This window comes from Canis lupus, chromosome 37, assembly GCF_011100685.1.
Source record: "Canis lupus familiaris isolate Mischka breed German Shepherd chromosome 37, alternate assembly UU_Cfam_GSD_1.0, whole genome shotgun sequence".
In the NCBI taxonomy this organism is placed as follows: domain Eukaryota; kingdom Metazoa; phylum Chordata; class Mammalia; order Carnivora; family Canidae; genus Canis; species Canis lupus.
In genome coordinates this window covers 23,718,734-23,743,001 of record NC_049258.1, presented here as the reverse complement: position 1 = coordinate 23,743,001, position 24,268 = coordinate 23,718,734, and the positions used below count along the sequence as shown (strand labels likewise).

The window sequence follows — 24,268 nt, the reverse complement described above, 5'->3', positions numbered from 1 at the left end:
TTGCTCAACAGAAACATAATATGAGCCATATTTGTAAATTTTTTAAAATATTATTTATTTATTTATTCATGAGAGACACAGAGAGAGAAAGAGGCAGAGACATAGGCACAGGGAGAAGCAGGCTCCATGCACGGAGCCTGAAGTGGAACTTGATCCCAGGACTCCAGGATTACACCCTGGGCCGAAGGCAGACCGTCAACTGCTGAGCCACCCAGGCATCCGTGTAATTTTCAATGTCTTAGTAGCCACATAAAAAAGTAAAGAGATAGATGAAATTAATTTTAATAATATGTTTTTATTTCACTTGATATATCCAAAATATTGTCATTTCAGCATGTAATCAATACAGAAATCATTTATCAAATATTTTACATTCCTTTTTCCTACTAATCTTCAAAATCTGGTATGTATTTTATACTTAGAGTACTTCTCAATTCTAAAGCCAAAATCTTTTTAGAAATACTTGAGCTGTATGTAGAGCTTCATAAAATTTACAGGTGAAACATGATCAAGTTGTTTCAAATATACGTAAAAGCTCTCCAATAACTGAAATGCACGTTAGTTCTTAAAATTTAAATTAAGTTAAAAATTCATTCCTCAGTTTCGTTCACTACATTTCAAGTACTCAATAGCTACATGTGGCTGGCTAGTGCTATCATTTTGGACTGCCTTAGACAGAGTCCTGTGATTTCTGAGTCATTTGACCGCCTGCCTCCATCCTGAGAATATTCAGTTCTGTAGCCCAAATCACCAGCTTATTCTAGCAGAGACACTAATGCTGAAAGATCTGAAGAACAAGAAAGAATGATCAGTCACCTTGTGGTGGGGGTAGGGATGGGAACCACTGAATAAAAAGAAGTGAAGTTTGCATGACCTGGGGAGAGAGGAGTGAAAGATTAGCTATCTCTCTGCTCCCAGAGAAAGCTATTGTCCCATCCTCCTGAGTAGAAATAGATATAAAGTATTTGATAAATACAAAAGTCCCAAAGCTCCAGCCCTCTATAACCCATTCTCTATCTGTAGGCAATATACATCAACCTGGTATGTCCCTACTTTCAAGAAATTATAGTCTAAGAAAATCTGATCTCTGAAAAAGAAAAGTGATTTTTATTTTTTTATTTTTTTAAAGATTTTATTTATTTATTCATGAGAGACATAGAGAGAGAGGCAGAGACACAGGCAGAGGGAGGAGAAGCAGGCTCCATGCAGGGAGCCCAATGTGGGACTCGATCCCTGGACTTCGGGATCAGGCCCTGAGCTGAAGGCAGACGCTCAACTGCTGAGCCACCCAGGCATCCCAGAAAAGTGATTTTTAAAGCTCTAATAGGGGGTACCTCGCTGGTACAGTCTGTCAAACAGCTAACTCTTGGTTTCTGCCAAGGTCATGATTTCAGGGTCATGTGATTGAACCCCACATTGGGGTCCACACTCAGCATGGAGCTTCCTTGAGATTATCTTGCTTTCTCCCTCTGCCTCTCCTGTTCATGTTCTGTCTGTCTGTCTCTCTCTCTAAAATAATAAATAAAAAAATCTTAAAAGTAAAATCAAACTCTAAAAGGACTTTGCAATGAGATCAACTACATGGTTTCTTTAAATATCCAGCTTCTCTCTTATATTTAGACTGTGATTAGATTAATGGGGAAAAAAATATTGACTCTCAACTTTTCAAGAACACACCTACTACAGAAAGCAAAGAACACCTGTTGTTGACCTTATCTTTTGAATCTTAATTTCAAAAGTTGTTTTCAAAGTTAAGACTCTGCTTATAGAATGGTCCCTCCCAATGCTCTTGGGTTTACTTAGGTGATTACTTAAAAGCATCCTGCCTTGATCTCAGTGTCTGGACAACTACCCTGATTCTCTACTCTCCAGGCCCATGTCAAATTAGCAAAAATATATTTTACCAGAGAAATAATTTCACTTATGAAATGTTGACGTTGTGTCATTTTGACTTAAGTCTTCTGTGTATACTGAAACTTTCCAATCTTGTAGAATGTGGAGTTTGACATTTTAAAAAGTCTACTATTTGCACATTCCCTTTACATTCATCCACATCTAGTCTTCCTATTGAGATAAACTTCAGAAGGTGTAGGACTGGATTAGACTGGCTCACTTAGAACCCCTGGCACTCTACTCCATGCCAATGGTACTTTAGAAAGTTTTCTCAATGGCATGGGAGAGTGAGAGGGAATGCACCAAAAATGTTTGGCATAGTAGAACCTTATTTGTTAAATAAAAACAGTAGAAAAAGGAAACCAGAAGAATGGTAGATGAATCAGAGGACAACGTTTGGGGAAAGAAGGTGGGCAGAAGCTGCCTAATTCACTTTATGTCTTCAATTGTCTTCATGTCAACACTCTTGGTCCCAGATTAGTCCAAGAGCAGCAGCAAAGCCAGCAATGGTGGATGACAAAGAGAGCCAAGCAGGAAATAAGATGAGAATTAACTCACCTGCCTCCCTCCTTAGGAAGCCATTTAGTTCTCTCCCCAGAGCACAGGCTCATTCTGACATACGTTGCTTAGGGTAAGTTTTATAAAGCAAGTGATTCAGGAAGTGAGTTGTCAAATGACTTCCAGACACGGATACTGTGGATTTTCACGATCACCACAGTGTAACCTGGAAAAGCTATACGTGCTTCTCATAGGTGCTTTGGGACGCTTCTGCTAAACTCATACAAGGTAGTAGGTTAATGGTGCAGCAGATGGGGGTAAGATGCAGCAGGTGCCAAGAGCGGGGACCCGTACTTCAAATCCCGCAGGCTGCTGATGTTCCCTGCCTCACCCCAGCTCACAACTCTTAGCCAGGCCTCCCTGCATAGATTCCAGAGGAAGAATGAAATGACCAAACAGGGATTGGGGCAGCACTAACTTGAGATAATTGCTAGTTGGTGTAGAGGTGAAGGGAGGATGGAAAGCAGATTAAAAGTGGTCTTGCGAAATAGATAGGGTTTCCATCAGGAGAATATCGCACTGTTGGCTATCACTGTGGGCAGCTACACAACAGGAAATGCTATTCATTCTAACAACAAGAAAGAGGGGCTGGATGAGGAGTTTGGGGAAAAGAAAGACAATTTACCTGGGAGTGAAAAGAACCATATTTGGTCTTGGCCATGCTACTGGCCACCTCTTCAGACTTCAGCAAGTCACTTCCTCTCTTGACTTCAATAGCCTATAATATATAACAATATAATCATCTTACTATGTGTTTTAAAGACATGGGATTTTAGAGGTGTTTATTTATCGGACCCTAATGTGGCACTTGAAACTGAAAGGCATTGTTCTAGGCATCCTGTAAATATTAACTCGGTTGATTCTCAAAATGACCCTTTGGGGTAGATGATTTTTGTGCCCCCATTTTACAGATGAAGAAGCTGAAGCACAGAGAGGCTTAGAAATGTGCCCCAGGTCACTCAGCTTGTTAAGTGGCAGAGCCTGGATTCAAAGGGACGGCATACAGAGTTTCTCCAAGTGTCCTCCATGGGTCACCTCCCCTGGAATCATCCGCAGTCTCTTAAAATGCAGGTTCCTGGGTGTAGCCGAAACTTACCTAATCATGCTGTCTGAGGGGTGGGACTTAGCACTTTTTATTTAGGCTGGTCCCTCAGGGACTTGGATGCATACCTGACTGTGAGAGCCACTGGACTCACACTGAGTCCACTGACGCTGACAGGAGAGCGTCATCACTTGAAGCCCTGCTTCTCTCAAAAAAGCACCCTGAGAAAACAGTTGAGCCTTAAACTCAACTGTGCATCTGGGCCAAAGGAGTAGAAAAGGCAGCGCACAACCAGGTTGGGGCCCCAGAAAGGTCTGTGGTCCATATGGGCAGTGAACCCCAGGGGACACCAGCCCCACCCCACTCCATTCCACCCCCAGCCTGGAAGGAACCACTCACGTGGAGTGCCACCCAGGTAACTCACACGGGCTGTAAAGCAAAGGGAGCTCAGGTGATAAAAGTCATTGCAAACTCTACAGCAGTTGGCGGGGGCTGCTGGACTCGAAATCCCACCCAAGAGGTGACAGCAGGCAGACCCCAAATCAAAGGAGACAACATCTGTCCTCCTTCCCCCAGGTCTTTCCATCCTCCCAGGTGTTGCTGGTTGACACTGAAGAAAACAACAATGGGAGGAGTCTGCTTGACGTCCGACCTCCTGGGGGTCACTGCTCAACAGTCTGACTCTCCGTCTCATGCTGTGAGCACGAGGGGCCTTCGTGCCACTGGGCAGTGAATAGAGGAAAGCACCCGATGCTCATGCCAGTTGTGCCATTGGGTGTGGGTTGCCAGGAGGTCACATCTGCCTTCTGGGCGCCTGGTGTCCTATATGTAAAATGAAAGCGCTGGAGATGTTCTCTCCAAGTCTCTTTCGTCTCTAACACCATCTGGGTCTAAGCAGCCTGAGCCTCCAGCAGGAATAAAACAACCTTCCAGGGCAGGAGGAACTCGGTTCAACAGACATTTCCTGAATTTCTATCACGGCAAAGCAGTTACCCTCTACTCGGCCTCGGGATCCTCTAGGGTCCAGGCCAAGAACATAGCACAAAACCTTTAGATGTTGCCCTTTCGTCCCTGTTTCAGGGTAAAATTACCACCAGGATCTGGGGAGGAGGGGGAGCTGCTGATGGCATACCTTCATTCTTCAGAAGAGAAGTCGGGCGCAAGGGTGACGGGTGCAGTGACTCTAGCAGGGAGCTTCTCTGGGATCCCGTCCTCCACACACAGCAAGAGCAGGTCCCCCAGGTTCCTATCCACACCCAGCAGAGGCTGAGGGGAAAGGAGCTGCACAAATGAGGAAAAGCAAAGCAGCTTTCACACACGAAAGGGACAGCCTAAGAGGGAAACACATCTATATTCCAGCCTCGTGGCCACAGTGTCTGGGCCAGGGAGCTAACACATGCATCCCCCAGGAGAGGATCTCCCCCTTCCAAGCCTGCCTGCCTGCCTCCTCCCCCGGCCTCACCTACCAGGGGCTCAGCCAATGCCTCTGGCCCTGGGGCTTCTAGGGAAGTGGGAAAGAAGCGCCTGCTCTGGTCATCGAGCCACATGATGCTGCCTCTGGGTAATTCCTCCAACCCTCCCCTCTTTGAGCATTGATTTCTCTACTGGCAGGTTGCAATAGCACCACAGAAACCATTTCATCTGCCAAGTATTTATGTTGTCAAATGTTGACTGGGCCCTTCCTTTGTACACAAGACCTTCCTTTCTTGGAGGGAAACGTGGGAAATGAAAGCATTGTCTGGAGTCGAGAGAACCTACGAACTTCTCAAGAGACCCCACAGATCTCTTTAAAGGCCCCCACCTGCTTAACTCCTCTCTCTCCTACCCGGGGCCGGGATCCCTCTCTGTGGCGAGATTGTGTGCCGCTTCCTTGCACCGTATGTGATGAGGGTAATTCTGTTTATCTCAAAGACTCCAACTTCCCTGCCCGTTTTCCCAAAACGGTGACAAATCACTAGACAGCCCCAGGTGCACCTGTTCCCCTCCCTAGCTCAAGCTTGGGCTAACTCCTGAGGAGTCTGCAGCACGGTGTGCTTTGCAGGATGGTCCCCACCTTGCAGCAGATGACAGAAGAGACACAGATGGGAGGCTATGTTCTTGCAGAGCTTTGTGGGCATCGTGGAGAAGGGCCCTGTCCTTTAGAGGACAAGGCTGTGAGATCCTTTCTCAAAAATGGACAAAGAGCTGTTGGAGGACTCTGAGGTGAGGGGAAAGGTAGATGAACATGGCAGAAAATGATAAATGAAAGGAAAGAAGAAGAAGCATTTTCAAAAATATAATCAAGTCAAGGAAAACAGAGGGGTTGACCCTTGTGTCCACTTCAGTGCCTGGAAAAGGAGAGTGTGGAATTTCATATGCCTGTGCCCTGGGAAATCTGTCTTCAGCACGGCAGAGAGTTACTCAACTGGCTACCTCACAGAGCCAATCTGTACACTTGAAGCCAAAATCAGTCAATCCAATAGTCGATATAAATCATATTGTCCCACAACAGCTGGGACAGATTCAGAACTGAATCACCAGGGTATTGGTTATAAGCCTGGAAAGCATTTTGCATCTGGGTAGGCACCCTCGTACACTTGTTATGTTTACTCTTGGCCTCTGATCATACCCAAAAATTCATCCAGATCAGTGAAATACATACACAGCTGGACCACCACAGACAGCATCCAGTGTTTACCCATGGAGGCCCATGATCCTATCTGACTCCCCGGAAATTGTGGTTGGCCCAGGAAAAGGGTTTGGAGACATACATCTGCTTCAAGAAAGCTTGACCTTTGGGGCCAAGTCATGGCAGCATGTATCATGAATATGCCTTGTATTCATTGTGTCGATCCCTATGAAACAACCCTGAATGGAAGAAATGAGTCCCTTTAAAAAATGAAATTAATAAAGAAGACCCAAGGAGCAAAATCCAGAGATGCCTAAGTGAGAAGGTGTGGGAACTGATAAAAGTCTAAAGAGAGGAGAAAGAGTCCTTTACCCAGGCAAGGGTAGCTGCTACCTAGAAGCAAAAATCCAGATTAAATGCCTTCCAAAGGCCCCTTTCTGTCCTGGGGTTTTAGCTCTCTGATTAATTTTCCAGAAGAGAGGTGATAGGAGCAGGATAAGTGGGAAGTGTTTATGAGGAGGGGTGGTAAAGAAAGTAAAAAGGGGGGAAAAAAGCAATAAAATATTTCCTTATCCGACAAGAAGCATGTGTGTTGGGGTGTGGTTGGGAAGGAGAGAACCTGTCATCTGAGTGTTGAGCAAAGGTTCAAGGTCATTTCTGAATTCATCCAAACAACCTCTCCCGGCACTTGTTGGCACATGGCAGATCTGGGATTTGGGGTTTTGGCAAAGACAAGCGCATCAGGAATTCAGAAAGAAAGAAAGAAAGAAAGAAAAAAAAAAACCCTTCCAGTTTCTGAGAGAGAGAAGATGAAAAAGGCTGAATTTCTTGGGGTGGCTGCCAAGGGCGAGGCTGATGAAGAACAGAGAAAGGAGGAGACCTAGCAGCCTGTGAAAAGCAGGAAGGTCACCAAAGCTCAGGAGGCGTGAGAGCTGGAACAGTCTAGAGCTTCAGTGGACACGGAGAAGGGCAGCCTTGCCCACAGCAGTGTCAGTGGCCTGGGCTGGGATCGGGCTGTCAAACAGCCGCTGGGGTTGGGGGGCAGCAGCCTTCAGTTCATTAGTGACCCCATGAGCCGGCCAGACAACAGGTCCTACAGGCTGAAGGAGCCCCAGTTGGAATTTTGATAGAAAAACAGCCCCCGTGTGCTGCCCTGGACCCTGGAGAGCTTTAACTTGGTTCACCATTACCCCAAACCTTCCGGAAACTTCATCCGTGAGAAAAGGAGAGGAATCCTCATTTCAAAAGGCAGCATGAAGTGATTTTCAGACTTTACTTGAATGGCACAACTATTTGGTTGCTGCTGTTTCTTTTTTTATGTTTTTAAGCAGAACCCTAGTTCGGAAGACAGGTCAAAGGAAATCTTGTCAAGGCAGAAGGTGAAGCATTAAGAACTGGCCCGCCCCCTCTTGCCCCACAACCACACACAACATTTACACAGTCTCGTGGGCCCCGAGATCCTGGCCAATTCCTGGGCTATTCAGGACACAGGCAGTCTGAAGGCTCTTGGGGTAGGGAAATATCACAGCACAATTAGACCACCCTGAGTTTATTTTTTTTTTCACCCTGAGTTTAAATGCCAACTTTACCACTTAATTTCCTATATGACCTCACCTAACTGCTTAATCTTTCATACCTTAGTTTCCCCATTTGCAATTAGAGCCCCACCTCATGGGCTTCTTGTAAAAATGAAACATTTTACAAATATAACGTATGTGAGGTTCTCACAACAGTCTGAGTTCCCCTTCATGTAAATGATCTTATTGTCGGGGAAGCCCTAGTAATTCTGCTTTCAGGTGGCTTAGATTCAATGTAAATATTTATTCTTCTTAGTTTTAAACCAGCAGAAAAGGTAATCATCCTGAATATCTCTGTGTCTGTGCTGCATAAGCTGAAGCTCCATCCCAGGACTCTAACCCATAGTATAAAAACCAGTCAAAAGCTCAGAGAAATGAGTCACATTTGATTCAATATCATCACAGGGTTTTTTTTTTTTTGTAGGAATTGACAAGTTGAATCTAAATTTCTTTTTTTAAAGATTCTATTTACTTATTCATGAGAGACAGAGAGAGAGAGGTAGAGACACAGGCAGAGGGAGAAGCAGGCTCCATGCAGGGAGCCCAATGTGGGACTCCATCCCAGGACCCTGGGATCATAACCTGAGTCAAAGGCAGATGCTCATCCCCTGAGCCACCCAGGCACCCCTGATTCTAAATCTCATATGTAAACACAAAGGACTGAGAAGAGCCCAAACACCTTAGCAAAAAACAAACCTTATTTTAAGCTTTATTATAAAGCCACAATAATAGAGGGAATAAGGCACTGGTGCCAAGATAGACAAGTAGATCTATAAAATATTGAGTCTAGAAACAGACCCCATAGCCATGGTCAGATGGTTTTTGACAAACATTTAAAGATAATTCGGCATAGGAATGACATTTGTCTATGAATTTGTTGTGGAATAAATGGAGTTCTGCCTCAATACAAGAAATTCAAAAGTCTCAAAATTATTACACAGTTTAGTAATTTAATCTACATGGACCTCAATTCCACTTTCTTAGTAATGAAAAGAGTTAATCATGTTTAGGGTCTACTGAGAACTTGATGACCTTCTTCCAGGAAATATGGTCCCAGGCTGAAATACCCTACAGGACAAAGATGCTACTCTGTTTCATTTATACTATTCCCCTGCCTTCCAGATGTGTGTTCTGAGCTGCTCTTCCGGTCAAGAACTTGGAACTGAAGTGACTTATCCACACCTTGTTCCCACATCCCCATGGAGACCATGATAGTATGCCATATGCATCACAAGACATCTGGCCAGGACTTAGTGCATGGGTTGTGGCCACAGAACAGAGCAAAGCTGAATGACCACACACAGGGTCAGAGCCTCTGACCACAGTCCCTTAGCTCGGCCTGCAAACCAACCCCACTAAATGAAAGCTTCCTTTCCACCTTATGCACGTCAAATGTGTTCCAAAGGAAGCTTCTCACCATTTACTCCCAAGTTGCTGCTGTGGAAAGAATCCTTCACTTCTTGCGTATCCCCTTGCTTAAAGAGGGCAGCCAACTTAACCACAGCCTGCTGGACTGCTTATGGTGACTTTGTACTTCAGAGCAAAAGACAGCTGTGATGGTGACAGAAACTCCATCAAACACCAAGGTCAAGTACAAGCCAATTGAGAGAGAAAGTGATTGTGTCAAGTTTGATTGGTGTTCTCCACCACCTTGCTATCTGTATCATGGGTCTCCTTCGCTTTTCTTTAAGACTAATGAATAATCCATGAATGTTCCCAACATTAGCTGCCCCTGGTTCTTCACCTCGTCCCTGCCTGCTTGCCCTCTGTCCAGGTGTGAGAGGATTGTGCATGGTGGTAAAGAATGTAGGCTGAGAACAACTGTCTGGGTTCATATTCAGGCTCTCCCACTTGCTGGGCAACCCTAAGCAGCTCACTTGATGTCTGTTAGCTTCAATTTCCTCCTTCATAACAGTACCTGCCTCCTGGAGTTGTGATGAGGGATAGATGAGATAGTAAGAGAAAGCCCTCAGCACACTGTTTGACACTTACTTAGTACTCAAAGACTAGCTGATATCATTATTAACATCATTATCACCGTTGTGGTTGTTGTGATGATAATGATGATGGGGATATGTGTTTATGGTGATGAAACAGGCTGCTCCTCAAAATGGAATTGTTGGTGTAGGAGAGATCCCAGGGAGAGGCTCTTGACAAGGGGCCAGACTGGCCTGCATCCAAAGCAAAATGTGAAGCACTAAAGACTTTTCTATGTAATGAAGGCCAGCGGGGAGCTGATCTGAAAAAGCAGCTGTATGCTGCGTGATCACGAAGGCGGGGCAGGTAATGATACTTGACAATATCCAGGATAGTTAAATCCAGAAGGTGAACATTTATGCAGGCCAAAGGTTTGGGAGGCCACCGAGATTCGGTATCTGGGGAATCACGAGAGAGAAGCAAGCAGTGGAAGAGACAGTGAGAACCCCTCAAAATGGAAATAGATGGGAAGCTCAAGAGAGAGAGAGCCTAGGCTTTGAGTTTCCAAAGTGGTTAGTCCAGAAAGAGAGGAGAGGGCTGGGGGAAACATGATGGGAGAGTCCAAAGGGACACAAAAGGCAGAGGGCTTTACCAACCCAGCGCTGTGCCTTCTTAGCCCATCTTTGCTGCTGAGGGCAAGGAAAGAGAGTGAATAGATCCAAGATTTCCTAAGACTGAACCCAGAAGTACACCAGATGCATCCTAGGCAACTGCCCAAAATAGTATCAGCTCAAAAGTGAGCCAAAAAAGTAAATTCTGAGACAAACTAGAAGAACAAAATTGATGAAGGTGTAGGGCATTGGAAAAGACAGATCAACCTAGGCTGAACAAAGGAATAAAGATTGATGAAAATGTGGGGAACTCAGGCAGTTTAGAAAGTGTGTTTCTAAATCTCAGCAGCATGGATGAGGAGCTTCACTTTCATCAGAGGATCGATAAGAAAATAAGAACCTGGATGTTATTTCACAAATGTATATATTCATTCCCCCAAATTTTCCAAACCTCAATAATCCATTGATAATCAGTTTTAGTTAAGCATGGAGATGGAGTGTGTGTGTGTGTGTGTGTGTGTGAGAGAGAGAGAGAGAGAGAGAGAGAGAGAGAGAGAATATCTTGCAAAAAAGCTGGGGGACAGGGATACTGCCAGAGAGGCTAGAAAGTGTCAGAGCAAAAGATTATTTCCCCTTAAAAAAAAAATGATTATTTCCCCTTGTTACTCCCATGGCCCTGCCTGAAAGATCTAGCCCTGAATGTAGAATAAAATTAAGAACTACCTGCTGTGCTGGGTGATACAGTACTTCAGCTTCATTGCACATTATTTAGTGATCACCCTGATAATTTTTCAGAAAGATCAAAATTTGGTTTGGAGACCAATCACTGTCTCTTTTAGTGATCATAGCAATGGGTGCTTTAACCTCATATTTGTGCAATGCTTCCTGAATATAGGAAAATGGAGATATTACCTTGGTAAGGCTCTCCCAGCCCCCTATCTGATTATCTGATGGCCATGAAGGAATTCATCTGCCTTGGAGATTTCTCAACCCTCAAATTTTTATTTGAGTTGCAATTAAATATGATGGGTAGGGTATATTTGTGGTCTTCACAAAAAAAAAAAAAAAAAAAAAGGATTTCATTGCAAATCCCAAAGAAAGGATTCTTGAATTATCTTTGCATGATGTCCTACCTTCTGCCAGCCCAACTCCATTGGCAGTGATGGACAAGGGCAGATGATAGGTTTCTCTGCTAGTAAAAGGTTCCTTGGTGAGGGGACATTTCCTATATTGTATCCCTTGACACAAGACTGACACTACCCCTCTCTCCCTGACATTATACAAAAGGACATTATGTCCTATTTTCCTCTCTTTCACTCAGGTACCTCTTCCATCTTTAGATTGGCAAACAAGTATGATTTGGTGGGCGGAGACTTGGCCACCAGCAAAGAATTATGTGATGTTATTCTGTGGTCAATTCTGTTCTTTCTCTAAGTGCCGCATGATCTCCAGTATAAGTCTATTTTTTCTCTTCTCCTGGCTCTTTTTCTTCACCACATTCTCCCTCCACCTTCTATCCATATAAGCATCACAGTGAAGAACTAGCAAAGAAGTTAAGAAAGTGTACCAAGAGTCAGAGCTGCCATTAGAAAGCTGTTCAGAGAGGCATGTGTGGGGCGGGGCAGCCTCTTCATCCTCATCCATTTATAACGCAATTTCTATACAGATGGGCGGGGGGTAAGGACCTCTTATGGTCCTCCATGGCTGGGGATACTGACTCAAGACTGAGGTAAAGATAGGCAAAGAGCTACATGATACAGGGAGGACAATCCTGGGAATTAAAAATGTAAGAAAGAGGAAAAGAAGGAAATAGGCATAAAGGAAAGAAAAGCAAAGAAAGGGAAAATCAATTCAAAAGTGAAGAGTGGTATCATCCATTGAAAGTTTATTATCCATTCTTTCCATCATTCACTCAACGAGCATGTTGAATGCTACTGTGGGCTGGGTGCTCCATTGGACATGTTGAGACAAATCATTCTATTTAATTCTACTAACAACTCCATGAGCTAGCCATGATTCCCCTTCTATAAATGATTCAACTAGGACCCAGAAAGTTTGAGAAGTGAGCCCCATTTGCACAGGTAACAACAATGGAGCAGGTGGACCTCAGATCTTCCCGGCTTCATGACGTTGGCTTTTTTGTCATGGAGCTTCCATGCCCAACATCCTAGCTAACAAGTATTTTGAATATCTCAGGATAACGGACAGTGGCAAACCCCAATTTTTGGAATCGTCAGTTCTATCTGACCAGTTCTGTCTCTTCTTGACACAAACGAGATTCTTGGTTCCCTCACAACTAGAGCAGCTTCGGATTCTAACTACTGTAAGAACCTTCTGCATCCTTCCTTTCTCTTCCCACTTCTCCATACTCCTCAAATAAGAACTCATTTCCATTCCTCTCCAACCACATCCCTGAGCCCAGCTTGATTCCTCTGAGCACAAGAAGGGGAAGGCTGTACCTCCTAACACCTGTCATGTCACCAAAGAATTCAGAACATAGCAAAATGAAAGACAGGGAAGTACTGTTGGGTGTGTCCACCATGCTGTGCACTGTCTACAGCACTTGACGTGGGTCATCTTCTTGAACCTCACATTATGAGGTAAATATAAAGACCTCTGCTTTGCAGATAAGGAAATTTGAGACATTGAGTACATTTGTTAAGGTCACACAGTTAGGAACTAGCAGAGTTCAGACAGGAATCCAGGTGGTCTGCTTCTAACTTGTTTCCTTCACCCGAAGTAAGTGTGAAGATATTCAGGGGGTGAGAGTCAACCCCTGGGCCCAATGAGAGCTAACTCTCATCATTATTAATAGATGCAGCAGGCAGCAAGCCATCATCCAAGGATAAGAAGGCTCAGAGGAGCCTCATGATGACCCCCTGCAGGGACCTCTCATCCTGTGCTCTGTGCATAGCCCTTAATGACCTGACAAGTCCTAAAGCACTGCCTACCACCCCGCCTTTCTACATATTTCAAGCCACTTAGCCCCAAAGGTTAGAGAAAAACCTCTGTGAAAAGAACAACTGTGATGACCTTTTCGAGAGTAGAAACTAGGGAGAGAGCAAAAGAGAAAGAAGGAAAGAAAGAAAGAGAAAGGGTGTGTGTATTTTCCTTGAGGCTGGGAAGGGACCCAAGGAGCCTGGAGATGTAATGGGATACGGTGCAGATTACAAAAGTTTTGCTACAGCTGTAATAGCCTTTCACAAAGGCATGGCCCTCCAGAGGGCCATATTTCATCTCAGCTTTCCCCACCACATAAGACAGAGGGTGAGGAGTTGGAAAGCAAGATTGGAAACTCATGCCGGATCTGAGCGAGCCCTGACGTCCCCGTGACACTCCCATACAAACCAAAGTGAACTGGACCCAAACGTTCTTATCCTAGCAGGCATTGGATCTCACCCTGTCATCTGTTTATTTTTTTTTTCTTCACACTCTCCTTTCTGGAAATGCATTGCTTAGCAACCTGCTGTCTTATTCTAAACAGTCATGCACACAATTGTACGCACGCGCTTGGAGACACTGGATAATATTTGAGTGGCCTCGCTAGGACCAACGGGTCATTTACTTGGAAGACTTAGTTCCTAGTCTTTTTTTTTTGCGTTAGTCAGAGTTGGTCCTTGGGCAGTCCCTGTGACCATCTTAGTCCCTCGAGAGATGGAGGAAGGGCATGACTGTCTAATGGTAAGTGGCTAGAGACAGCCACAGAGGGATTCATGAGAGGAAGGCAGGCACCAGCATTGATCTGACGGAGAAGATCATGAGCTCCCTCATGCAGGTAAGTTACCCATCAGCTACAGAGAATGTTCTGAAGGTGTTCCGTTCACTTCAGACAAAGAAGAAGAAAACTCACTGGAATCACTTTCCAGTTCAAAGGGATGGGGAACAGCCTTGCTTCCTCTCTGCTTTGCCATGCCAGTGTACCCCTCCTCAAGGGTTATCCTTGCCAAAGTCTGGGTGGAGATACTGATGTCCCCGTGAAAGCTACTATAATGACATGGTTATGTCAACTGGGAAGAGGCGCATGACAGGGATTCGCATCCCAGGAAACTGGTAAGTTATTTTAACCCTTTAATTTAAAAAGAAAGCACAGGTACAGAAAACCACGCAAAGAACATGTATAACCTAATGGGTTACTACAAGGTGCACTGTACTGTAGCCAACACGGAGGTAAGAAATAGACCCTCTCCATATGTCCCATCTCAATCGTGACGCTCCTCCCATCCCTCAAGGTCACCACTCTCCTGGCTTTTATAGTAATGACTTTGTATCTTTTTATCATGTTAGCACCAGGTTAGCATTCTCAGGTACTCTATGGTTTGATCTTAACACTTTTTAAAAAGGTGATGAGTCTGACAGATGAATGGATAAAGAAGATGTGGTACACACACACACACACACACACACACACACACAGGAATATTACCCAGCCATCAAAAAGAATGAAATCTTGGCCATTTGCAACGACATGGATGGAACTAGAGGGTGTTATGCTGAGCAAAATAAGTCACTCAGAGAAAGATAGTTATCATATGATTTCACTCATGTGTGGAATTTAAAAAACAAAACAGATGAACATAGGGGAAGGGAAGGAAAAATAACATAAGATAGAAACAGAGAGAGAGACAAACCATAAGAGACTCTTAACTCTAGGAAACAAATTGAGGGGTCATTGGAGGGTTTGGGGGTGGGGAGATGGGGTACCTGGATGACGGGGCATCAAGGAGGACATGTGATATGATGAGCATTGGGTGTTATATGCACTGATGAATCACTAAATTCTACCTCTGAAACTAATACTATACTATATGTCAATTAAATTGAATTTAAATAAAAAATGTTTGAAAATATGATGAGTCTTTTTCATCTCTTTTCATCTGTGGTTCCCCCTTTACCCTTTTCATTTCCTTACAACCCAATTGCTGAAGAATCTGAGGCATTCAAGCCAAGGGTTTGAAAATGGGCAATTAAAAACATGACAGACAGGGGCAGCTGGGTGGCTCAGTCTATTAAGTATCCGACTCCTGATTTCGACTCAGGTCATGATCGCAGGGTCCTGATATTGAGCCCTGCATGGGGCTCTGCCCTCGGCACAGCGTGTGCTTGAGAGTCTCTCTCCCTCCCCCTCTACCCCGCTCTCCACACTCTCTCTCTCAAATAAATAAATAAAATCTTAAAAAAAAAAGAAAAGAAAAACAACAGAATGAATGGGCTGGGTTTCTCCTTCAGCTTTCCTTGGAGTTCATTTTCCAGGAGATGTTAGGGTTGGGGAGAGAAAAAGTGTATGAGTGGAGTAGTGTTAGTAGGGCCACGGGACATTTCTTAGGCATGTGACCATATTTTCCCAGGTCCAGAGTCCCCTCCTCCCCTGCCACTCTGTTGGCAGGGCTGTACTAACAGGTGTGGCTGGGAGGCGGGGGAGGAGGGTGACTGGCCCAGCCCCCACCCCAAACAGTTAGGGAGCTTCAGCTTCAGCTTGGAGTGGCGGATGGGAAAGCTACTACAATCCAAAGTGAAAAGCCCAAAGGCTTTATCCCTGTCAGGAGCAGGGCTGACAAGACAAAGGCAGCCTAGTAACCAGAGAAGCCAGTGGGGAGTCAGAACACCTGCCTGCCCTTCCGGCTTCCATCATTGGTTTGCTAGGTCCTGAAAGCCTTCCTTCCCCTCTCTGGGCCTCAGTTTCTCCCCTTGGCAGCATGCAGATGTGAGCATCCATCTTATGGAAGCATGTGGTCACACATGTTTGCAAAGCCCCACTTCCCTGGGGAGGGAAGACACCTGTGTAAATAGAGCAGCGAGGCGCCATGTGCTTGTTGGCTGTGTTCTAAGGGAGGCACCGGTCCCAGGCTGCGGCCTTGATGCTGCGGGGGGAACAATGCAGGCTCTGTTTGCCCAGCTGCAGCTCTCACCTTCCCCTTTGCTGCCCCATTCTCCATCCTCACCCACTTTTTCTGCCAGGGGCCCTGGGCAAGGGGCTGGGTTCCTATCAGAAAGCACTGAGGCACCTTTGGAAGCTTTTGTTTGCCTAAAGTTCAGTGTGATGATAAAAAATTTAAAAACACCAAGTGGGATTTTTCTTTTCTTTTAAATTTCCAGGATCACCCACCACCATGTGTGCTTACCTGGAAAAGGAGAGAGCCAAGAGAAGACAGTGGTCCACCTGATGCTAAGCCAGCCCCATGTTTCCCAGTGATGCCCAAGAACAAGGCATCACCCTTTCTCCCTACCTCACACTCGCCAAGAAGCCCACATTGATGGAGAGGAGTCCTTCAAGCTCGTCTTAACTTCCATACATTTTGGCATATGTCCTCAGCAAAGAAGAAGAGAGACCTAACTGCCCCTCATTTGACTCAGCCAGCAGCAGTTTGGGAAGAATGAAGGATGAATTGGGAAGCCATGTTTCCTTAGGACAGCTCAGAACTGCTTGACTCTCAAACTGTTTATCTGGCTGGGATGGTTTTTTCAATGTGATCTCAAACTCAGACCAACATAACATAAAGCCCTGAAGATCAGCTTTTTCTTTTTCTTTTCTTTTTTTTTTTTTTTTTTTTTTTTTTTAGTGTTGGAGCAGACCACTGCTTCTGCTGAAACACTTGAAGTAACTGTGCTGCAAAATGTTATCTTTCTAAGGAATTTTTGAGAATAATTTTGATAACATACTGTCAAGCCTAAGTGGTTTGGCCTAAATACTTCTCCCTCACCAGCTGACTCTTGGCTGGGCTTGCTTAGATCTATTTACTTGGTTTAAAGCTCAGGGAGTTCTTAGGAGAATTATCATTACCTGTTGACTAAGTGGGCTGGACGCAGCTGGAGAGCTGATAATAGCTAGCAAGTATTTTCTGCTCAGTGTTAATGGAGTTAGACTTGATCTGAACTCCAGAGTTTTGGAGTCATTAGGGAGGCTGAGTCTGTGGATCTCTGGAAAGAAGACGGGGTGCTGAATAAGGGGGAGCATATTCCAGAATAAAAACCTTAAAAGTTTTGCTCTTATCATTACTGACTTTAAGTCAGCCATGCCTCCTGGGGAACCGTTCCAGCTCTAGTCTCAACAGTGTGAGGAACTCAACCATTTTCTGGAGAATCCCTCTAGCTCTATTCTAGACAGCATGGGGAAGTCTACTATTTTCTGGAGCACCCCTCCAACTCTATTCTAGATAGTATGGGGAAGTCCTATCATTTTCTGGAGAACCCCTCTAGCTCTATTCTAGACAGTATGGGGAAGTCTATAATTTTTTGGAGAACCTCACCAGCTCTATTCCAGGTAGTATGGGGAAGTCTGCCATTTCCTGGAGAACCCCATCAGTTGTAGTCTAGACAATTTGGAAACATCTATTATTCTCTAGGGGCCTGAGTTCAGGAGATAGGAAGACCCCCTGGCCTGAATGTTGTCTTTTGGAAAGCTTAGAAGGTGGGAGAATCAACGTTCCCCATTCCAGCAACATGGACTTGAAAGCCAAGGGTTTAACAGGCCAGATTATGAATTTTTCAGGACTTACAGAGAAAGACTTTGAGAAGTCCAACACTGTGAGCTTCAGACTTAACCTAATGTCAGTCCCCAGCTAGCCCTCCACTCCATTCCAATCCCCTGCTCCTGCTTATCTGGCCTCGTTCTATACCCTGACTGTCTTCCTTTATGGTTTTTTACTACAGTTTTCTGGACTGTCTCCTATGCCCTTTTACTACATGCAGCTTAAAGCTGTCTGCTTGGGTTTTCATGGTTCTTTCCATTTTCACTCCCACTTCTACTGTTGGTCTTGGATGGGCTCTCCTCTCAAGTTTCAGTAACTTCCTGGCATTTTCCACTGCTGCCTCTGAGATGTGGCTTTTTCCCTCCATGTCCTCTATTCTCTTCAAATCCCCAGTCTCTCATCTTTAGCTCCATCTGCATGAACCATGGGGGCCATTTAGATTACCAAGGAGTGAGTGAAGCAAAGGCCTGAGAGAAGCTGAGATCCCCTCAGCCAACAATTCAGTAGACTGGCCAAGAGAAGCACTAGAAAGAAGCATTTTTAAAAAGATTTTATTTATTTATTCATGAGAGACACACAGAGAGAGGCAGAGACACAGGCTTCCCCTGGGGAGCCTGATGTGGGACTTGATTTCAGGACCCCAGGACCACACCCTGAGCCAAAGGCATACTCTCAACCACTGAGCAACCCAAGCATCCTGAAAGAAGCAATTTTTTTAAAGTTTTTTTTTTAATTTTTTAGAAATGAAAAATTAAAGAAAAACAATGGACAGAAGCAGCATAATTAAGAGGGAAAAGAGAGGGTGATGATAGGAGAAGCAGAAAGCAAAAGGATATAAGAATGTATATACCAAGCAAGTTAAATTCTCTTTCAAAAAGGAATAAGGGGGGTAGCCCCAGTGGCTCAGTGGTTTAGCGCCGCCTTCAGCCCAGGGTGTGATCCTGGAGACCCGGAATCGAGTCCCACGTCGGGCTCCCTGCGTGGAGCCTGCTTCTCCCTCTGCCTGTGTCTCTGCCTCTCTCTCTCTCTCTCTCTCTCTGTGTGTGTGTGTCTCTCATGAATAACTAAATAAAAATCTTTTATAAAGAAAGAAAGAAAGAATAAGGGGTGTAGTCATTGGTCTGAGCTTGAGAGTTTACCTTCAAAGGTAGAATTCAGAAGAGATATTCCTATACCCTCCTGGGTTTACACAGATCAGACATGGTTTTCATTTAATCAATGGAATTTGAAATTTAGACTTTCTCCTGTCCACTAAGGATGTGTGGCGTTGTGAGTACCCTTTCCTGGAGATCTTTAAGAAGTGATGAAGAATCTATTTGCCAGGGTTCTATTGCAAGAGGGCTTAAACCTTGTACTCCTGGGACATCTGCCAGTGTGAAGAGCTTAAACAGAGAGACTCCAAGACCACTGACCTTCCCATTTGCCTAAGTATTCTACTAAGCTGGAGAAAGGGGATAATATACTGAGGTTAAGAGAGCAAAGCAAAGGAAATTTTTTTCTCTAGCCCTCATTCTTCCCTGACAAAGGGGCACATAGGGCCTCTACTGGATTAAATAATGTCCCCCTCCCAAAAAATCTGGGCCCATCCACAACTTGTAACTGTGGCCTTATTTGGAAATAGGATCTTTGTAGATATAACTGTTAAATGAGGTCATATTGGATTAGGGTGGGCCTTACATCCAATATGACTGGTGTCCTTACAAGAGACAAATCTGAACAAAAAGACACAGACACATAAAGGAAATGCACATGAGAAGGCAGGGGCTGAGATTGGCCCTAAAAGCCTAGGAACACCAAGGACCTTGGTGAGCTCCAGAAGCGGGAGTTGATGAGGAAGGATCCTACGCTACACCATTCAGAGAGCACACGACCCCATCAACAACTTGATTTCAGACACTCTCGCAAGCACCCAGAGGAAGTTTCTGTACCAGCCTCCAGAATTGTGAGAGAATAAATATCTTTTGTTTTAAGCCACTTAGTTTGTGGCACTTTGTTATGGCAGCCCTAGAAAATGAATACAGGATCCAATGCCTTAGTGTTAGCCGTACGAAGGCCCACAAAGGAGCTTTAAGACTTGGTTGGCCTTTGTCTGAGGACATCTTTCTGGCTGCCCCCTAGGTCAAGGCCCCTGAGGCCACCAAGCCCTCATCCTTCCCTGAGTGACCCCCTGACCGCTCCTTTCCACTGTCTTGCCTTTCATTAAACAGGCCCTCGTGGGGGGTTGCCGGCTAGTGTGTCTGTTGCCTTTTAGTGCTGCATTTTATTTCTGTTTCACATAAATATAGAAGCCCACTTGGACGGAAGCCTGCCTTGGCAAGGAGGCTAGGGCCGTTCTGCCAACTTTGCATATCTCTCAAATGAGTTATGAGTGGATGGGGACCGGGAACCAGGCCTGGCTGCCTCTCCCCTGAGCCCCTTCGTCCTCCCAAGAAAGTGACCCAGCAATTCCCCCAAACTCCCTTTCTTTTCCAGGAATAGAATAGCCACTGGGCCACAGCATGGGGAGAAAAGACAGGATATCTCACACATTCTCCCAAAGCTCCCCTGATCTTCACAAAACACTTCGTCAACAGCAGTGGAGCGTTTCGAGCCGCTGTTCTTTGTGCATAAGCAGATTATGGAGAAAATCTCCTGGCACAACCTGGCTCAGGGCTACTGGTTCATGACTTGAGAAGAGGCACATGCCAGATGTGTGCTGGGAAATTTGACCAGGAAGCTGTAGAGACTCTGCAGGTGAGAACAGGGGAGAGTCCCGGGCAGAGGCCTGAGCCAGCCGAGTGGGTCTGACCAATGGAGACATAGGACAGGGCCTCGAGTTTTTAGTGGAGTGTGTTTCCTCTCCCTACTGTGGCCACTATGCTTTCATTCTCCCAAGTACCCAGAAAATTGCTCCTTCTGTGAGCAATAAACACGGCTGGGAATTACTAGCACTGTTTCTGTGCTCCAGGCACAGACTTCTAGAATAGCAGGGACTGGAAAGAACCTGAGGATCCCCGAAGACCTACTGGTGCACTCAAATTCAGTGCGGGCACTTGAGGAATTGAGCAAGACAATCAGTTAGGGTGTGGGAAGAAAATGTTGAGCATCCCAGCAATGTGTGTTTTGTTCTTCAAAAATAAAAAAGAACTTTATTAATGGCTAATACAAGGATTGACTGGAATGAAGGTGTACAATTTGTCAATATGTATAAATTGGGTATGAGCCTCTTAACAATTAGTTGTAATTGGTTATGCATCATGATCAGTAAAGAATATAGAGTCTACCCTTCTGGTCCAGAGGCTTTCAAAATATGTGCTGGGGGTGAGGACATAATATAAAAAGAGAGGGTGTCTTAAGCAAGTGAGGAGTCTACTTAATCCTCTCTGGGCTTCATGAGGCAATTCAGCTCTGCTTCTATATGCTCAGCATTCTAAACTTTTACATTTTGATTTGTTTGATAAAAGAATTTTACTAAAAAAAAAAGGTTGGACAAAATGAGCTATTTTAGCTCCTTTATTTTTCAGATGGGAAATCTAAGGCCCAGAGGAAAAATGATTGACTTGAGTAACACAAGCCATTAAGGCCAAGGTCAAGGTTACAACTCCTTTTCTTGACTCTTAGTTCACTGTGTTTTCCAAATGAGCCATGCATGCTCCAAACCATGAACCCTGTTTGGGTGACCCTACATTAAAAAGCCAAACCAGAAGGAGAAGGACCCTACCAGCAATGATCAGGAATCCCAGAATGGAGCCTTGATCATAACGACTTTTCAAACTTAACTTTGCTGCCTATCCAGGACTCTTCCTGGGAGGTGAGCAGCCTGGACGCCCTCACTCTTGACTAGACCCTCAACCAACAGGCTACCAACAGGCTTGACCACTTGGTCCCAGTGACTGTCCCTTTTGTTTACAGAAGGTTGGAACTTTGGAATGTGGTGAGGACACACAAATTAGAGATCGTCAGAAGCTTTCCTCATTGATCTGTATTGATTTTAAACAGGGAAAGCACAGATCTTTTTCTGACTTTAGGCCCCAGTAATCACACAAAGTGATTTGTTTCCTTTGGGGAATCATCAAATCTCCTATGTTGATCCATCCCCTATTTCCCAGACTCACACGTGTGTGGCTACCAGGCCACCGCTCTCAAACTTTCCCAAATTCTTTATATTTTTAGGGAGTTTAATATAGGCAAAGCTGTTTGGAGGACAAAAACCACTGCAAGACAGGTCCTCTGCCTTTAAGGAAAATATTTTATGGATTAAAAAACAAAATCCAGAAAAACTCACAAAAAAATACAACTAGCCAAGAATACTTCTTCTGAGTGGGTATTATAGAAATTGAAAATTCTTCCTTTCACATGCAGACTCCTTGAGGGTGGGGAATGTGTCTTAAATCAATATGCCTAGTGCCTAGCAAATTGTAGATGCTTATTAAATATGTTCAGCAGTCAAGTGAACAAATGAATAAGTGAATTCCTAAATAAATGTACACAGAAACAAGAAGAGGGGGGGAGTCATTTTGAGTGATCCAGGAATCTTCATTGTTTGGGAAGACTTTGAAGAATGATTGGAATCAGGAGAAGACAGAGCATGTTTTAGGTGGTGAGAAATTACCCAGACAGTTGGGTATGAAACCAGAGAACCACTTTGCTGGTGTTAGTTGGATAGTCAGCCTGGCTTGAGAGGCTGGATTGTAAAACTAAGGATTATGCTTGCTCCTACAAACAAACATTACTGGAGGAGTGCCTGGGTGGCTCAGTCAGTTGGGCATCTGAATCTTGGTTTCAGCTCAGTTCATGATCTTATGGGTTGTGAGCTCAAGCTTCAGGCTGGGCTTCATGCTTAGTGGGGAGTCTGCTTGAGATTCTTTCCCCCTCTTCCCCCTCCCACACACACACACTCTCTCTCTCTCTCAAATAAATAAATAAGTCTTCTTAAAAAAAAAAAGAATTACTAGAGGCCATTAAGCAAGAGGAAGGTATAATGAAAGCAATGTTTTAGGAAGGTACATTCGAGGTGACGTGAAAGGTGGATGAGAGCAGGAAGGGATGATGCATCCCTTTCCTTATAAATCCTGTTCTTCCACTAGAACATTTCTCCCTGACCTTCAACATGACTCTAGCCTAAGATCCAAGGCAAGCTAAGAAAATCAGGGCTTATTCTTTTGTCCTCATTTTTCTACCACCTGGGATAGGGCCATCTTTTCTCTGTAGGTTTTCCATGTGGCCCAGTATGATTTAGCACCTAGATCTTCCTACTGAAACCAGTCAATTCAATTTTTAAAATGGCCAAATTAGCTAAAAATCCTACTTTTTTGATGAACATGCTCTCCTATCATATCAGCTCTTATAATTGACCTACAATCTGAAACCCCTTCTCTTTATTTTCTCTGCCTCAGGCATCCTTGCCCTGGCTCTGTCCCCGCTTTGGTTGCTTCTGTCATGGTTTATCTCTCTGTTTCTTCCCTCTTACTCAGCAGTGTGCCTTCTCTTTAGAATAAGGCTATAATATGCACCCTGAGCTCTAGCGAGGCAATGTTTTTAAATAGGCATTATTTCTTCTTGCATTCCCACTGGGAGTCCTTTTAGATCTGTCAAAAAATTCCGTCCAGCAGCTTGAATTATAGCCACCATTTTCTCAAGGCCTCTGAGCAACTTTAACCAAACCCAAGGGTCCCGAACATACATTTCTCCCAAATTATGTTCTACGAAGGCACATCTACCCACCAGAAGGAGTCTTTCCAGAGAAACCTATTTAACTTGGCCACTCTCCTTCATATCTTTCATCTATTTTTATTAGTAATGATAAATATTTCCTTTCTTGCCTGATAGCATGCTAAATCAGAAGGCTTAAGCAACATCACTATGTCAGGCTTAAGCAACATCATTATGTCTTCATAGCATTGTTTCAATGTAGTCTTTGGAAATCAACTATAGTACCTTTTGCTGAGAGTGATGTGTATACAAGAAACTACTTTTTGGATTTAGGAAGTCACCAAATGTATGGACTACCAGACTTTGGATAGAAGTCTAGAAGGCAAGCACCATGTCATATTTATTTTTGTAGTATGAGTGCTTCATATAAGCTATGGGTTCAGTAGATGTCTATTAAATAAATGGATTAACTCATGAATTATTTCAAGATGTAGTTCACTTAATTCCAGTTGTTTTAACCATCCCAGGTCTTTTTAACTTTAATCTATACCACTCTAGATGATTCTTATGTCTATAGCTTTATTGAAGTGCACACTTGTATATTTTTGTTTTGAAGCCCTATGCATTTTTCCCATAGGACCAACTCCTCTCCACTGCATGGCAGATTAAGGATAGTCACGATTTCTTTGTCACTCTTTCCATTAAAAGGTGGAGTGTATTTTTCTCTCCCCTTGAATCCAGGATTGTCACTCTTTCCATTAAAAGGTGGAGTGTATTTTTCTCTCCCCTTGAATCCAGGATTAGACTGTTTTGATCCACAGAGTATAGCAAAAGTGACACTATATCAGTTCAGGCCTGACCTTTAAAAAGACTAATTGGTTCTACCTTCATCTCTTGGAGCCCTGCACTGAAATCGTGCCTACCATACTGAAGACACCAGGAGCCCAGATGACCCAGCCTTCTAA

At 44.3% G+C, this 24,268-nt stretch overlaps 1 long non-coding RNA gene across 1 annotated transcript; it reads right to left on the bottom strand.

Annotated features, from left to right (window-relative positions):
• Nucleotides 1-816: 816 nt before the first annotated feature.
• Nucleotides 817-5,063, bottom strand: LOC111094333. The gene is made up of 4 exons (XR_005384983.1): nt 4,960-5,063; nt 4,626-4,774; nt 3,077-3,169; nt 817-874 (listed from the first exon to the last, which is right to left on the bottom strand). It is a non-coding gene; the product is annotated as an uncharacterized LOC111094333 (long non-coding RNA).
• Between the last annotated feature and the right edge of the window lie 19,205 nt (nt 5,064-24,268).